Source organism: Heliconius melpomene, chromosome 4, assembly GCF_056956725.1.
Source record: "Heliconius melpomene rosina isolate 202511_hmr_F chromosome 4, ASM5695672v1, whole genome shotgun sequence".
NCBI classification, from domain to species: domain Eukaryota; kingdom Metazoa; phylum Arthropoda; class Insecta; order Lepidoptera; family Nymphalidae; genus Heliconius; species Heliconius melpomene.
In genome coordinates, this window is record NC_140392.1 from 1037716 (window position 1) to 1057299 (window position 19584).

General features: G+C 32.8%; 1 protein-coding gene across 1 annotated transcript in view; it reads left to right on the forward strand.

Moving 5' to 3' along the window:
• Nucleotides 1-19584, forward strand: part of LOC146539343 (uncharacterized) — a 171107-nt gene that overhangs the window by 42928 nt on the left and 108595 nt on the right. Inside the window, exon 2 of the mRNA XM_085208257.1 lies at nucleotides 2678-2712. The gene's annotated coding sequence lies outside the window, so the exon portion shown is untranslated. The remainder of the gene's footprint in view (nucleotides 1-2677; nucleotides 2713-19584) is intronic.

Consider the following 19584-nt stretch of genomic DNA (forward strand, 5'->3'; position numbering starts at 1 on the left):
TTTCGTCACTCAACGTAAAAATACCCGAAAGAGGGGAACTGGGTGTCCTAACACTAGGTTCCCTTTGCCTATGTGCTGTTTGAGGGTTACAGTCCGCCGAATTTAAGACATTGTGTCCTAAATGGCGGAATTCAACGCTGCGTTTTGTCTTGTCAGGGGATATTATTTTTATTTCAATACCTTTTCTTTCCAAAGCCACTTAATTATTCGAGCTACTACGGGTTACCTAGTGCATAAACGTGGTATATTATTATACGATATGTTCCATACAATATTGTTAGGTTTGTTAAACGTCGCGGTGAAAGGATAATCCCTTAACATATCGGTAGTAAAGTTTATCATTTACATACTTGTCAAGTAGATTAAATTATAAATTATTGTGAACTGTAAATTGGAACGAGATCTAACTTGGCTAATCGTTTTATTTATGTTATTGAGTAAACATTGGAATGTTAGTGGAAAATAGGTAGGTATGGAACTTAATATTATGGTAGTAATGGTAAATGAGGCCGTTGTGGCGTATCGGCACAAGGGTTTTACTAACGGGAAGGTTGTGGGTTCGATCCCCAGTCGAGTGAGTGAAATATTTATTTACGTTTATATTTCCATTTCTTCGCTCTGGTGTCGAGGCAAAGCACAGCGTTGAGTTCTGCCACGCAACACGCAATGCCTCCAGAATTCGGCAGAAAGTGGGGAAAGGAGTGTCTTAACACTAGGTCTCTGCCTGCCTTACTGTGTGCGGGATACAGCGTGAAGGATTTCCTCGAGTGGGAATTAAACTCACAACTATCTACTGCATACTAAGCTTTGCATAATAATATATTTTTTACTTAAACTTTAAATTACTCACCATAAATGACAATCATCATAAAATAAGTGTAAATCGATAAACACATCCATTTAACTTTGAATAGAAGCATTACGTTCTCAAATCGATTTCGCACGCGTATTCGTTACATATCGATTACAAATCGATATTTATTTATCGAAACACGTACTCGATTCGCTAGGGACGTTTAACTCGCTCCATCCCGCTGTCGGACAGATAGGAATGACAAATGGAAAAAGGAAAGGCAACATTTAAAGCGTTAAAGCGTAATTTGTATGAATACCGCCGATGAAATGAGCCAATATTGTGACAGGTTAAAGACAGTCTGAACGCGGATGCCAGAACAAATATCTGTCATAAAATATACTTTGTTGAACGAATTTGAATTTTATTTTCATTGGAATAGTGATTATTGTAAGTTTTTAGACAGCAAAGAAAAGTTTGCTCTCTAATGGTGGCGCCACTGTCTAATATGACATTGCACGATACGTACAGACTGTATGAAAAGCCAAGAAATATTTTAAACTTAATATATTTTTGTTCCGTTAAGAGTGTAAATTCGTATGCTTCGTCCTTTCAGTTGCAGTAACTTGATACGTGCGAATTATACTTGTAAGTGGGCATTTCCGGATTCCTGCACAGTATGTGAATTTATTTTTAGTGCTTTTAAGGAGAAACTTTATATTGTAAATATAGATTAAAAATATAATGCATAAGGGGTGGTCTGACGCAGCTGTCTTACTGTAAAACGAGATGGTTGCGGGTTCGATTCCCACACTTAGGAATCATTTATATTCACTACTTCACCCCAGTAATACGCAATGTCTTGAAAATTAGGCGGTAGTTGAGGAACGAAGTGTCTTAATATTAGGTTCCCTTCGCCTACACTCTAATTCCCACTTAACGAAAAATGGAATGGTCGAACTAAACACCGAGCATCACCTTCTAACCAAAACAAGAAAATAAAAATAATTTATTCCATCAAGTGGGAATCGAAGCGACAACCGTCGCGTTTGCAATGAAACGCTGTGCCATTGCGTAAAATTCAAATTATACTCATAAAGTAGAATTTCCATACATTTTAAATAATGCAAACACACACAGTGTTCAATCACTGCGTCGACCGACACCCGTCCATAGTCTAGACTCGCGACGCCCATTTACTTTATGCTTATAGCGGACGCACGGCGACTGACGAATATATTGTTATTAGATTTTTATATAGATGCCACAAGATTTATATATTAAGTAGTGGCTTCAATTTTAAATGAAATTGGACAACTGATTTATTAATGCGCGGGGTTGAGTTCCGCCAATCAACACGAAATGCCTCTAAAATTCCACGGAAATGGGCAACGGAATATCTTAACACTAGATTGCCTTTGCCTATCTTGCTTTATGCGGGATACGGAATCACGCTAAAAAAAGATTATATTTATCTTTACATAATTTTATTCTCTTTATTCTCTTTAAATATAGCGTTCCTTTTTTATGACACCCGTCAGATGTCTATAATTAATTGATAATCATTTCTATTCCCTAGCTTCGGTAACTAGACGCAATGTCTCGAAATAGGGTGCAAAATGGGAAACGGATTGTCTTTCAACCCTGCTATATGCGTAATACAACAAAAACAAAACAAAACAAAATACTCTTTATTGTACTATAGAAAAGACACATATACATGTATTTAAAACATAGAACAGTACAATTGGCGGCCTTATCGCTAAGAGAGCGATCAGACGTGAAAATATAAAAATTCTTTTGCAAATTTAACTTTATTTTAACATTTTTTCTTCATATTGAAACATTATTTTTAGCTAATATTAACTTTCTTAATATTTTCAGGTCTGCAGGAGGTGAAATGAAAAAGAGGATATTACGTAAGTACTTAATGTTGATGTTTATACGGTATATAGTATATAGTGGTCCGTAGCGTAGACTTGTACTTTCGAATACATTACTACCACAATATAAACAAAACTTATATTTGATTTTAAAAGCAATTTTTGCGAATGCAATTCCCACTCGAGGGAGAAAAATATTTTCCTTCTCTGGCAAGATACAGCAGGACGTTAGAGTCCGTCAATATAGATAAGAAACGCAACGATTCGAATATAAGCGGAAAGTTGAGAACCACCGTGCTACGCGGGATGAATCATGAAGCTAAAAAAACGTATTTCTACTTTAAAACAAAATCATTTTCTTGAATTTATGTATTGCATTTTGTACATTAGTAAATGAAATAATAATTATCTTTTTAATATTTCAAATATAAATCATAATTTAGGAACATTAAAATAGTTTACAAGAATAGCTTCTGAGAAACGTCATAAATACAATAATAATCTACAAATAGGTCCCATTTTTTCTCCGCAAAATCCATATTATTTTTAACTAGTCATAATAAATGACTGTCTTTGATCTTCACTGGAAGGGTAAAATCAACTTTGTTTTTTAAAACATAGGGTTGAAAGTCATATAACAAGATTACGACGAAAATTGTATGACTTAACTAATGACATAGTTTCGTTATACAAATTGACGATAAATTATTGAAAATATATGAAGTTTTAAGCTATTTTTTTCTCGAACCAAGCCCCAAAACGTGTCGTTTATTACACGATGACGTTGACATATAAGAGCTAAATAATAATCGTAAATTTTGATAATAATTACGTAATAAATATGGTAAGTAAAATAAGGTTACAATTATTTGTATGACAATTTATTTATTATAATAAATTGCCTGACGGTTGCTTTATACATTTCAATTCGTAGATGAACATCATTGTAGAGTAGTTCCATCTTACTATTAAACATGGCACCCAGATACAGATAGTGAGAGGTCCCTACACTACACCAATGAAGGCAAGACGTTGTAGGGCCCAAGTGAAGCATTCGACCAGGGTGTGATGCGGAGAATCCACGGAAGCATCACACTTGTGAAACACTGGTGACACTTTTACGAATTCACCTATTCGTGGGGTAAATAATGTTAGATTCACAGTAATTTTCCTATTGATTTTCTAAAGTAACTCACTGTTTCAAGTAAGACTAGAAGAAGTAGACATCAGATGAGAAAATCAATGAGATCGAGAAAATAAGAACCCTAAACCAATATAAGGTTTTTTCCATGTCATGCTTTACCAATCACATATGTCACTTCAATGTGTTTTTTAGTAAAATTTGTAAATTAATAAAGTAAATCTCTATTTTACCATCGTAACAGCAGCTTTAATGTTCCTTCTAATTCTTTGTTTACTGAAATTTCTATAAAATATATATTTAACGATATATTTTTAGAAATTGAACATTTTGTGGGTTAAATGAGTGAGATGGGGCGTGGATAGAGGTTCGCGGCTCATCGACGTCAAATTATGAGACTTCAGTTTCAAATGTGTAGGGTGACAAGAATGTTGTGATGAGCAATGTACTCGAGGTATATTGAGAAAACTAACTCTAAACTAACTCTAATATAAAATATAATATAACTCTAATATATTTAGGAATATTTATATATATTTATATAAAATACATATATATAAATATACATACATTATTACATTTCAGTAAATCTAACTTAAAAACTAAAAACAATTAATGTACTGCCACTTAAAGATAAACACTGCATGCAATGTAAAGTGGTTGTGAACAATCGTGAAATGGTAATTTATACAAACATAGCTTTGCAAATAAATAAGCGCGTATCAAAATTATATAAAAATATACTAAAACTAAATTAAGGGATACACACATACATATCTATATATATAAAAGGACTTGTCCTCACTGACTGAGGTAAGACGCACGCACAGCTGTAACCGCTGATGGTAGAAACTTCAAATTTGGACAGGTATTTACTTTTGTAATCTGGACATCCACTAAGAAGGGATTTTGAAAAATTTTAACTCTAAAGGGTTGAAATAGGGGTTGCAAGTTTGTATAAAAATTTTTTTAAATCGGCACTGATTTTTATAAAATTTGAAATTCAGATTCTTAAAAATATTTAATTGAACACGTGTTTCATGGTTTTTTAGAATTCACCCCCTAAGGGTGCAAATAAGGGGTTGAAAGTTTGTATAGAAATGTTTTTAAATCGGCTCCAATTTTTATAAAATTTAAAATTCAGACTCTTAAAAGTATTTAACTGAATACATGTTTCATGGTTTTATAGAATTCTCCCCCTAAGGGTGCAAATAAGGGGTTGAAAGTTTATATGAAAAAATCTTTAAATCGACATCAATTTTTATTAAATTTTAAATTCAGACTCTTAAAAATATTCAATTGGATACGTGTTTCATAGTTTATTAGAATTCATCCCTAAGGGTGCAAATAAGCACGCGAAGCTGCGCGCGTCCGCTAGTATACCATAAATGGGTACATACTCCTTAATTGTCTCTACATAAAATAAACCATAATTATTTTTAATCGAGATAATTTAGTTTTAGCCAAACATTGACACCCTAACACTATGCAACAAGCATTAAAAACAGATACGAGAATTTTGAGCCCTGTCTGTAAATGCATTACTGAAATTCTACCACTTGTCACTAGCAACGCGATTTCGACGAAATATTATAACACCTATTACCTAGAAAATAAAGTAGAAAATAAAAAATGTGAGTACTATAAAGTGTTACTTTGTGTTGCTAGCGAAGAATTGTGTCAAAATACGATTGCAGTAATATAGGTATCTGTGGGATAGAAATGGCATTACGGTAATTAAGATGATAAATTAGAAAAATACCAGGGATTATATAGATAGTAATTTTATTTATTCTTGAAAGAATATCCAACGATCATTTTATATAATTTATAATGTCTAAAAAATAAAAAATATATATATAAAAATCAGCTTACTTGTGGTAAGTTCACTTTAGTTTATATTTTATAAAGATTTTTTGTTAAATACTCTAAAAGGAATATTTTATCCCCCTATTAGGAATATTTTAGCCCTTGCAATTAGAGTTAAGGAAAAAATATGTGGATTTTTGTCTTTGTTTTTGGTTGAAAAGCAATATAGTTTCGTGATTTTTATATATTTTTTTTCTTTGAATGGGTCAATATAAGCCGTTGCATTTTTGACTTGATTGTCTAATTAGATTCTTTAAAAATTTATTAAAAAATACATAAAATGCAATTCATATATTAATTATATGAAAAGTGTGATTTTAAGAGTTTGTTTTTTATTTTTTTAATTAATAATCGATGTATCATACTAGTCGATTATTAAGTCTATAGTAGTACTCGTGTTGAGTGTTGTATTTCTGTCGCGATGGTGGAGCCACCATAAACGACAAGCCGGTGAAGTTTTCATGTACACAACTCTTTCTAATGGCACCGCTTTGTGTGGATTCCTGTGACAGTTTTAATGAAGTTTCGTATATAAATAGCGAGATTTGAAGATAATATATGGTGTTGGGCGTTCATGAATTGTATCTGTTGTTCTAGTATTGATTTTTTATACGAATAAAGAGAAATATTATGAATTAATGAAATACTTACTTACGTAGCTTCACGCTGTCTCATTTTCATATGCATATGTATATAATAAATTGACAGCGATCGATCGGCGCCAGGAAACTATTTATAAATCACATTATAACACGGAATATGCATGATCTTGTGATTTCTTTAACTTCAGTTGCAGTACAACATTTGTAAACACGTTCATGGATTGTTGATTATGTACAATTTTTACATAAATTATAGTTTTGGTCTTTAGTTCTGCCACCCAACACGCAATTTTTAGAATTTATTGTGCTCTTTTCGGTCCTATTTTTTGGCAATAAAACAGCGGAACTGTATTTGGGATTTTGCCTCCAAGTGCTTCATATTTTTCATAAATATGTAAATATACTGATAGAAACTTAACATCAACTTAAATTGAATATCCTATATATAAATATAACCTTGCCTTGAGACCAGAGCGAAAAAGTGAAAATATATAAATGAATATTTAATTTTTGTATTGTTAGGAGGGCCTTGCCCTATATGAAAACAATTAACTCCTTCATGTGGCCTCAAGTAATAAAGTTTTACTAAAATTAGTTAAGCATTTTGGCTATAAGAGAGTCGTTAACAGAATTACTTGCACCTTTAGTATATTAGTAACTATAACTATAATCATTTAGAATTGATATTGTTATTTTTAGCTGCTCTGTTAAGACAGTTAAACTCAATAAGCTACTTTATTTTTATATTAATAATATGTTTATAGCCTATAATTTCGAAACATAATAATCATACTTGATATTTAAAGACTAAGTTTATGTGAACAGGTGCCCTGAAATTCTTGTTTGATTATCTTTTTTAGGGTTCCGCTATGATATTTTCACTAATCCTAGTTACGTTATATAAAAATGATTTGTTGTTAAAAGTATATATTAAGAAACAATGGCAAGAAAATTAATTTTTAATTTAATTCCTAATTTAAGCTACAAATATTGCAAGGACGTTACATATAATACAAGAGAGGAGGACAAGGTCGTATAATATATCTATAGATATATAATACATCTAATCGAGTAATTATGCCGTATTACTCAAATATCAAGGTAGGCAGAGGGAATTTACTTAAGACTATCCGTTTTCTACTTTCCGCTCAATTTTCGAGACATTGCGGGTTAAGCGGGGGAAAGGGAACTCAATGTCACTATTTGTGTCCTTACTAAGGCAAGGAAATGAAAATAATTTGTTCCCGCCACAACCGACAGGTTAACGGGCTCAATCTCAAATAATTCGCTATTAAAAAGTTTTAGTATAAAAATATTTTTTTATACGGAATTCATTATACATAGATCCAATTCTTACACGACAAGTTTCACCCGTACACATTAAAAAGCAAGGAAATAGTTTATTGAATATATTAAATAAAGGTGTTTATAAAGTGTTTCTGTGTTATTAAACTCTTATTAAAATATCTTGACACAATAATAATAATAGTAGGGTTTTTTAATATAAGTATATATAATACTTAATTGTGATAAAAAAGCTTTTAAATAAACTACTTCATTGTGGTAGTTGTGGTGCAGGGGCACAAGCGTGCGACGCGCTTGAGCCTGCACGCTGTGAGTTCAATTCCTATTCTGGGGATTATAATATTTTATATTTTAATTTTAAGCTCTACCAGAGCATGAAATGAAAATCGAGAATCGAGACGAGGCAAAGGGCGGCGTTGAATTTTGTCACTCAACCCGCAATACCTCGAGTATTTCGTGGGAAGTGGGGAACAGACGTTCCCCACTTCCCACGGAATACTCTTAATGTGACCGAGGAAATCTCAGGTTCCTTCTGCCTATAATATAATATTAAAACTCAAATGCAACATACTCCGTCCATTAAGGTTGTAATTCGGAAGAAATTCTTCTTCTTTTAAAGCTTCTTTACCTATCCTGCAGTGCGGGAAAATCATGAAGCTGCTTTTTTATGATAATTATAGGAGACATAAGCTTTATCAATTTAAGAATCCAACGTTTCGTATTTATCTTCAAAGTTAAAAATTACGGCAAATTTCCTGAATTATCGACCCCAATCGATTGTATCGCCCGAAGACGCACTTACGAGGCAAAACAAAATAAGAAGACTAACAAACAAAGAACTTAACGCCCCCATAAATTTCATTTAATAATCCATACCGATTGAGATATCAGTGTTTTGGTAAAATTTAATTTTGTGTATTGTTTTGGAATTTATTGTGTAATTTAGTATTGAATGTTAATTTTCATATTTATGGGGCTAATGTAAAAATAAATGTTGAGAGGCCCGTTGTGGTGTAGCGGCACAGCGTGTGACGGTTGGGTGTTCGATTCCTACTTTTCTTTGCTGTGGTAACAAGGAAATTCTCAGAGCTGGGTTCTGCTATTTAGCACACAATGGCACGATGGGCGGAAAAGGGAAAAAGGAGTGTCTTAACACTAGGTTCCCTCTGCATAGCTTGTTATATGTGTTTCATACATAAAATATTAATGAAAGTCCTCTCCTTTTTTTTCTTTGAACTATACTATAATGCGATATATTATGGTGTAGCATCGTGGGTGGCATTACATAATCCATTAGTCACTTCTGTTCATCTTTTCATATTATAAATAATTGAGTACACGTATACACAAGTATGTATATATGTTAGGCGATACCTTCAAATTCATTTTCAAACTACCTACCACACAAAATGTGTGTCGAAAAATGAGATATGAAATAGCTTATCTACTACATTTTAAACACATTTCGCGGCGTTGACTTCCGCCGCATATAGAAAATGCACGAAAGAAACGTTGATCCTGCTGTTTTTAGTTTTGTTAAGTTTTTTATAAGTCATACGGTTCTGCCATGGTAGCTTTAACAGTTTACGCATTGAAGCTCTCGAGCTTTCCCGTGTTTTTTTAAACATTTTTTTCTCCACTTATATATATAGGTCTTAGAGTAGTATATTATAGGAGAAATTAAGTAAATATGGTTTTTAGAAATGGGAAAAAAAATTAAAGGACTAATATCTCGAAATCGATAAAACAGAAAAAAAGTTTTTTTTTTATAATAGACCTACTCTTCATTCATTCAACAGATTGATATGAGAGTAAGAGAAAAAAGAGTGCATTTAACACTCAATTCTCAAAATGACTCGATATATCTGAAGGCGGGATGCGTCGTGCTCGCATAAATTCGTGCCCAATACTCAGTTGGTACCCTGCAGGTGAGTGAATGAACTGAGTTCGCATTCTTTTTGTTCTTTGGCCACTTCCTTTTATTTCGCTTACTTTCTTTTGATGTGTATGTTTAATTTGAATGATTTATTTTAAATATGGTTTCGTAAATTGAGTTATATTTTTGAATATCATTTTTAATAAGTTAAATTTATATTTGTTAGCTCCGTGATTTATATAAATATATATTAGAAATTTTATTCAACCTTAACCAGGCCAAAGAAATAAAATTACTTATTTGACTGAGTGAGAAGCAAATCTACAATCATAAAGAGATGAAAACGATGTAAGAAACGATATAAAGAAACACTTGATTTATTACTTTTTACCAATATATAGACATTTTAATTATATGTTAATAAGGATAGCGGAACTTAACGCCGTCCTTGTCTTATTTAGTAATAAGCTCTAGCGAACGCGGTATTGAAAATAATTAATTGTACCGAGTGGGAATCAAATCCATAACCGTCACGGTTATTGTCGGACGCTGTACCGCTCTGCTGCGGACCGCCTCTCATTTTTTGAATATGAAAATCCACGTTAGTTCATTGACATTTCAATATCGACCTAATTTGTAATGCATGATTAAGTCATTTTATCACAATCGTAAAAAACTCGTAAAATACGACACTACGAGATATTCGCCTATATTTTAATTATAGCAAGATATTGTGTTGACAGCGCGCCGCAGCTGGGGTATGCCTGATTGGGTATAGAATAGGGTTAAAGTCATACCGGGCATTACTATGCTCAAAATGTTGTATACTGTTTTATAGTCCATCTATCGACATCAATGATAACTGTAAAGAATTTAAAAAAAAATATTTTTAAATAATTTAAATAATTAATTTAATTTGTTAAGCTTAAACATTTAAAATCTCTAAGAAAATTCAATCTTCAGCACTTATAGATATTTGAAGTGAAGATTAGACTAAACTTGTAACTCAAGGGTATGTTTAAGGGTGACCCTCTGAAATGCGTATTAACTCACACTTCCACTCTCCTTCTCTCACTTCCTAACCAGTAATACTCCAACGCCATACTAAAAGTTATAAGAAAATTTTGCAAATATGAAGACGCCAAAAAAATTTCAAATATTTAAATTCAATGAACGGCGTTAAGTTGCGCCCATCAGCACGTAATATCTGGAAAGCTAGGAAAATGTGCGGAACAGAGTGTCTTACTAGGTTCCCCCTGTAGTAGGCAGAACACCCGTTGAAGTTAAAAAAGTAAATAAAACGAATGAAGTATTTTATATGTATCATTTCTTTATGACTTTATTGGTTCTTATTTTATTACTTTTAAATTGCTATTACGATATGCACTTCACATTTTATGGCCTTCATTATTGTATCAGTGACGATAGGCGTGCAGCTTCATTAATAAATAGTTACATAATTTATATGTTGATAACGTAGTGTCTTATTTGAGGAATAGAGAGAGCCTGCGGTGGTTACAGGTTCTAATTCTAAGTCCTCTTTCTCTTTCTCTCTGTGGTCGGTCTTTCCGGTTGGACGAGCATTGTTGGTGGGTTTTCATTTTACACAGGGTATATATGAACAATCTACTTCATTAATATTCTAGCTTTTATCTAACTTTTTCCGGTTTCGCCTGTGCAGAGAAATGACTAAGAGTTATGACTCATGATATATTTAAGAGTCCGAGATAGCTTAGTTGCAGGTACGGTGATGAGTGGGTTACATCGTAACAATTAATCGTACTTAAGTAGTCCTCGATAAAAAGACTATCTATATAAAGATTTATAACATGTCTGGTGGGCCTTCTAAATAAAATGAATTTTCCAATCAGCCATTTCTTCCAATAAGTAGGAAAGTGGGTACCAGAAGGTTCTTAATGGGGACAGAGTGTTTTAACACTAAGTGCCCAGGCTCCCTCTACTTAAGGAACACTGATACAGCGTGAAGCTAAAATAAAACAATCATTTTAAAAGAGAGAATTCACTATTTGCAAGATACAATAAATAGTTTTTTGTATCTACTCGTTACACACACCCATTTCACAGTTTCTAAGAACAAAAATTACTTATGTATCTAAAAATAGTTAAAACTTTAATAGCGTCTAGTTGCACCATAAATCCGTCGAAACATCGTTTTAATATTAAAAATGGTGTAATGAAGATAATTAGTTTTTTGGGAGCAATGAAAAATTATCGTTTTGTTAGTTAATTAGGCGTTTGTGTGTCGAAATCTTTATGTTATACATATGCGTTGTTGCGTAATGGATGTGTTACTAGAACGAAATGTACTCGTAAATTATGTGTAATTGTATAATACTTATGTATTTTTTTAAATTTATCCCGCATATATCAGGATGGATAGATGGAACTTAGAGTTAAGACACTCCGTGGTTCACTCATTGACCAATTTTCGAGAGCCACTGCTCCACGACTCAGATAAAAATGGGCACAGGATGGAGAACGATTAATTTTGAAAGCAGGTTATCTTAGCCTACACTGTTAAAGAGAATAGTGCGTGAAGCTATAGAAATAATGATAGGTATAAGTGCTTACTTTAATAATTATTCAGCATCACGCTATACTCGCACACTGTATTTTCGCATATACCAGGATAACCAGAAGGAACCTGGCAACCTACCGTTGAAGTGGGGAACGGGAGTTCGGGACGGGAACTAGGTTATTTTTGCCTAATGCAACGTGCGGGATAAAGCGTCAAGCCAAAAGAGCATAATTAAATAAACTTTCTCTGTCAATCCAGCAATATGCCGAAGAAATGCCAACAAAATTTCTATATTAAAGACAACATGTCAGTACTAATCAAGTTGTGAGTTAAAAACAACATTAAAAGTCACTCAAACCAAACTAGTAGTAAAGCTGTTGTTTTATGACTTAATTCATGGAGATGTTTACACCACATTTATTTATATCGTAAAATCCCTTTTTATTTTCATTTTACTTTATTTATCAAAATGATCGTATTTTACAACTGGAAGCTGATTCCACTTCCTGAGTTTTTAAGTTTTTGTTTGTTTGTTTTAGACGTTATTTTGTAATTGTGGTTAGCTAAATATTTGTGATATTGGCAAAATGTATCTTCATTACATTTGTAGATTTGTGAAATATTTGTATGCTTTTAGAGGCCGGTTGCCGGTTGTGATATTGAAACACCTATTGTAAAAATTGTATTAATAGAAACCATTTTGGTTTCTCACTCAGACTCAGACACTCTATGTCTCGAAAATCGGTTGCTTCTGGCTACCTGCTATATGTGGGTAGTAGGCTTGAAGATGAAAAAAAAAATCGAAATTATTTTACAGTAAATTACTAATAAAGTATAAATATATTTGTGAATCACCAATAATTTAATATATGAATATTACGATGTTCCGTCTGGCCGACTAGACGGTTACGACAGCGTCTCCTGCCTCATGTCGCCTGTCCGTTTCGTAGTTGTCACAGAATATAGTCTGACATACGCATACAAGCTTGTAACTGTAAACGCGAGAGGTTATTGGTTCGATTCCTACTCGAGGAAATATTCCTGAAAACTGACTGATCAGGTCTTTCTTCTTCAGGATCCCTGGTGGATATACAATGGACCATTGGCTCTTATGTCCTGCATCACAACATCCAGCCATCGCTTCCTTGGGCGTCCGGGGATCTAACTCTATGAACAGATTTAGCAAGGCATTTACTTCCGTCATAGTCCTTAGGCCAGCTTGTAACGTGGGAACAGTGCGGCGTCAATATCCGCCACACAAAACTCAATGGCTGGAAAATTAGTTGAAAAGTGGCAAACAACACTAAATTCCGTGCCCTAGTTGATTGAAACTGTTTAAATAATCTCTTCTCTCTTCTTTTCTTCTTCCTGCCTAAATGGGTAAAAACACTAATAATATGAAAATTTCAACGTAACGGAATATGAACCCGCACCTCTTAGCAACCCTCCAATTACTGAATCATATGATTTATTCTTATAATTAATAGAGCGAATCGACCATATAAAGACGTTACAAGGCATTAAACCTACCCACTGGGGCACTTCTGTACAAATTCACAATAAACCAATTTACTTTAGTATCAATCTTTTACAATCGACTGTAAATGTACATGGAAATTGAAATGGCTGCAATTCAGAATATAAATTAGTCATTATTGGATCAAAGTGTTTCGAGAAACAAACAAACGTTGTATTTCTAAGTAAATGTCGAATTATCGTATATTATTTGCCTCTATTTGACTAGAATTCGAGGATCTGGTTAAATTCTTAGTGAATAGACTATAGTTTGTTATTATTTACTTTTCTGGCATAGTTAACTTAGTGACATATACCTATATGGTGATGCGTGGAGAGTGAAGAGTGTTTAAACTCTACATCCTCACTACTTAGCCTACGATATTACTACGTGAAGCTGAAAATAACGACAACAACAAGATCTTGAAATATAATTGACTAGCATTCCCGTGTTATTAATATGAAACTAAAATATCTGTAAATGTACATGACATCGAGACATTACTAGATTCCATCTAATAATACCGAACGTTCGCAGTTCCTCCTTCTAAGGAATAACTAATATATTTTGAGCTAATTTACATCTAACAAGTGGCATGACGAAGTGAAAACATCATCGTTTCTGTCACGTGTGTTTTGTTTATGTTGTTTATTCAAGGATTGTAATTAGGTATGAGATGAGAGAAAATAATTTTATCATTGTTAGTGTGGTTGACATATTATAGCTATATTCGTCTTAGAGCAATTAAGATGTAAAATACTGGTTAGCAGAGAAGGTACAAGGAACCTAGTATTTTAATACTAGGTTCCCTGTACCTACTAGGTAGGGCTAACAGCATTAACATCATGTTCGAAAAAAAAAAATTAAGTATATTGCATTGTCTATTATTCTGATCAACAAACATCCATCCACCCCACACATTTTCACACTTACAATATTAGAAATATATAATTAAACTAATAAAAAACCAAAAAAAAACGTTACAATATTTGAAAACCAAAATAACTGACAGTGCTACAAAGATCTATTTACGTATATATCATCAGTTATCTATTTTATAGCACCATAGTCTGTCGTGTCATTAATTTATTCCTGCTTTTAGCAGACATCATTTAAGTAACCGACGAAGTGTACTAAACTTAACTATTGAAGACTATTCGGGTTTGTTTGAAAAGTATTTGTTAATTTTACGGCCATCCGGACAAACCAACTATGTAGTATGTTATATATGTCAAATACTGTGATGTGATGAAGATGTGATGTAATGCTTGTGACCATAATATCTAGTCTACTGGTCGTGAATTTACAATAAAATAACTATTCTATAACTATAGTATAAATAATAGTCATTTGTTAAGCTCTAAAACTGTTCATACAAGGTTATGACGTCACTTTTATAGTATTATTACGAACATTTCATAAGCGATTTGTTGAACTACAGATAAAATAGATTTATATGATTTTTAAATTATCTCCAAAGGTGCCGGTGTTGTGACAGTACCTAAGCGTTTTATATAGGAAGTGAGCTTAATGTCTAAATAACATAGAAATTCATACTGATATTGAATGAATTAGGATCGTGGAGTTGTTTTGTAATATTGTTATTGCACAAGAAATATTACTGATATTATATTTTTCAAAACTTTTTATAACCCCTCTACATCCAAATGTCACCCAAAAGTAAAATAGATCGAGAATATTTCAAAAATCATTCTATTTTATTAATTATTTATAAAATCGTTTAGCGTGAAATAATATAAAAAAAATAAGAGAAAGCTTTAATACATCGTTCATCATCGTTTCAATGATTCAATATCTCAATCCACCATATAATGATGATCCACCGCTAGTAGCAATACCAATCAATACCAAGTAAATTGGCTAAAAGAGTTCATTATATGTTCAACGTTGGTGACTCACAAAGCACGCCGCCACCTCCAGGCGCTGGCCCACGTAGAGCAAGACGCGAGGGAGGAGCCCTGTGTGGTCTCACGCCGCAGAGAATTGAAACATTAAGCTATCTACGATTTGACACGTCGTATAATTGGATAAGTTTGTTTTGAAAGATTAATTTGATTTGTAATTGGTATTAGGGTTAATTTTGCCTTGAGTTGCTTTGGGATATGTAAATTGAAAATTGTGATGGTAAATTTGAGAAGTTTAGCTATTAAGGTTCTGTTAACTAGTATAGAAGAGGAAATATTTTTTCTAACTGAATTATTAAGTTCTGAGATTAGTGTGCTGGATTGGAACAATATAATTTTAGTATTATCGTCATCATCGACAGCCATCGATTGTCCACTGTTCGACATAGGCCTTCCAATTCCAGCTCTTCGAACCCATCCACTTCCCGCCAATTTCTTTAGGTCGGTCCACCTAGCTGGGGTTCGTCCCACCGGACGTTTCGTGCGAGGTCCACTCTACATGTCTGCCCCAGCGGCCGTCGGCTCTACGACAAATATGCCCCACCCATTTTAGTATAGAAGTATAGATATTCATATAATGTACAAAATACAATATTAGGTTGTTGTTATTTAGAATTACGTGTCTTTAATTGGAGCTAAGGTTTCTCCTATCTAATGATAGGCTTTACATAAACAAAACTATATTGAAGTTTAATATTTTTTATAGCTAAGTATTTATGAAACGAATTAATTCAATGGTACCGGCATCAAAGTAATCCTATCAATAATTTTTAATCTACAATTTATTTTCAAAGAAAATTTAAATTACAAATTTATTAACAAAAAAAAATGAAAATACGAAACAATCGATTTCGAAATATACATTTTGAAAGCCTAATCATAGTAAGCATAATATAAGCCTCGTAAATTATAATTTTATAGAGTGAGTGTCAAACGCAAGTGTCTCTCGTAACTTGTGGGTGCGAGGCACAAAGCTTTTCCTCTATCTCTTGGCAAGTACTGAGGCACTTAATCGTAAATTCGATAAGCTGTCTTTTAATATGTTGTTCGCGACGATATCGGTTACTAAGTGTGGTCTTGCTTTAAATCTATATATATAAATCTACGTATTTTTGAGAGCTTCTATTTTCGTACTCTATCGTAAAATTAGTCTTATTTTATAATTTTCTTGTTTGATATTTGGTGTAATTATTTATAATTTTTATTTCATTTTAGCTGCTTTTAATTTTTTACCAAAAAAATTAAACAAACATGTTACTCACTACTTTTCTCAAAAAAATAACTTAATTAAAATATAGAAACAAAAAAGGCTCATCGAGCTATAGGGTAATGGAACTCAATATAGAAAATCGTATAGTTTCTCAATAATAATAATAATTCAGTATTTACTTTCAAGTTGTTTTACATATATTTAAAAATATCTAGAACAATATCATTTAAATAGATCATTGTTTTAACTTATCTAGTCAATACCTAGAACAAGTACTGGTATGATATGTTGGATGTATTATAAACTGTGGAAGAAACCGGTCAGATTTGCTTAGCGTTTAACTTGTATTATTTAACTGCTTCTTTAAATATTTGCTTGTAGCTTCACGCTGTATCCCGAATAGCTGGTTAGGGAACCAGAGGGAACCTAGGAGTCTCATTAGATTCCGAAGTTCTTAAAGAGAACGGAGTATCTTATTAGATATCTTATTAGATACTCCGTCCCCTTTAAAACCCACCTGTTTCTCACTTTCGACCGTATTTTGATTCATTTTTCAACAAAAGTTTTGGAGAGTGACAGAACTCAACGCCGCACTTTGCTTCGACACCAGAGCGAACAAATGAATTAAATATTTCATTTCCTCGAGCGAACCCACTCACTCGCTTGTACCACTGCACCACGATCAGCCTCTACAGCATAACACCACTAAATTGGATAAAGGAAGTAAATTTGTAAAATGAACACGACAAGCAAGCTTAACTTAATTGTATGACGGCATGACACGCTTGTCCCTCCGTTACGCTTTACATGAAGTTATTAGGTAGCTTTACTAAATTATACGTACAATATGCTTAGAAAGTTGATAAATTGAAATTGTAGAGTTTCATTACATTGTGCATACAAACAGTTAAAAAATTATGCACCTTTAAATATTTGTATAGTATTTTTTTAGCTTGACGCTGTATCCACACATCAAGGTAGGAAGAGGGACGCTGGGAACCTAGTGTTATGACACTCGATTTCCATTACGACACTTCCGTTCCCGTCTTTTCACTAAATCCTGAAGGCATTAAGTGTTGGGTGATAGAACTGAAAACCGCGCTTTGCTTCATTACCAGATCGAGGGAAAGAAGAAATATTAAATATTTTGTTTCATCAAATGGGATTCGAACCCATATCCTGTCGCACTTACGCACTCGCTTGTGCTCCTTGCCACGACTGGCCCCAATACCTAAACTATCTAACGTTATTTTCCCGAATTTTAGCATTCCCTTCTCATTCCTCCTGACATTAATCCCAGCGTTTATCACTAGAGTCTCAACCTACACTTTCCTTAAGATTGATTAATCTCAAAATCTATTTAAATATATCTAAAAGACAAAACCAATGCCAAGACTTAGAGTTACCAATTAAAATAATATATTACTTCCAATACAAAATGAGCTTTTATTCAAAGTAATATATCTTTTCGAGGTCGTTAAAGCTCTACGCTATATTTATTGTTCGTTCATTAGTTAGCCCTTATTAATCAGTTTAATTACAGATTTATCTCATTATACTTAACAATACTTAACAATGTTATTTTATAGCGACACCCACGAGCCAACTTTGAGAAGCTTTGGTTGGCTAATTTTGTCAATACAATGGTTGCATCATGTTGGAAAGTCATTTTGTTCTTTTATAGATCTGATCTGATGAGGATCGGTTCGTAATGGAGTATGAGTCATTTTGAAGATAGGAAACATTTTCAATGTAAGTAGGTGTAGACCGATTTTCTATTTAAGTTTAACAAAGGGTTGACGTTTTGACGTTTTCGAGAAGTTAGAATTACAGTATGTATTTTATAATGTTTTTCGTTTATATGAAAAGTGCTTATTATTATTTGCACCACGTTATATCTCTATTAAAACCTTTCGTTTTTCTACACAATATTATATATATGTTGCAGAGCCTAACGCTGCGCTGTATTTTATATATTCATTAATAAGTACCAATACATTTATACAAATATTTTAAAAACAATTTTCAAAACCTTTAAAAACTGTTTAGATTTGTGTTGTAAAAGCTAAAAGCTCAAAATAATAATAATTATTATTCTTTGATCAATATGCTTAAATGTGTAGAAATTTCAATAATTCTACGACATATCGAATTATTGAAATTTCTATAATATAGAAACAGAATTTCTTGAAATTCGTACAGGATCAGTGCAAAAGAGCTTAAAGTCCACGCAAGTAAAGTTGCGGGCTGTACTTTGTATAATGATATAACAATAACACCCAATTATAAAATGCGGAAGTGTAAACTTCTCTCACACTTCTAATTACTAACTAATTGATTTAGTACGATGACAGTAAGACACTGTGACAGCTCTGTCTGTCCGTCTATATCAAATTAGTTACATCCAATTTGCTAAATTATATTATAATAGTGTCTGAGGTATTGGATGCAAAAAATATTCTTAATAGTCTACTTTTATTACAAGATTTCATTTCATATTCTTTATCTAAATTAATTAGCAAAAAATTGCTTCAGCTATAGCTGAGAAAGTTGAGAGAACCTAGTGTTAAGACACTCCGTTTCCTAATTTCGGAGACATTGCTTACTTAGTAAAGAAACTCAAGACCGTTATTTTTCTTGCTACCATTGCAAATAAATTAAATTATCATTTACCTCAAGTGGGAACCGAACCCATAATATACATATTATTTTAAAAACAGCTACATATTTCGCTTTCAATAAAATGAATATCTTCATTAATTGTATAATCGATATTATTAGTGAAGTACAGACACGGGTTACGACAATCGAAGTCAATTCGGCGTGCAAGTGCAAGGCGCTAACGGTCTATTTGTGGAACATTATTTCTGAACCAACGAGCCGTGTGTGAGAGTGGGTACGCTTTAACGTTTATAATATACTATT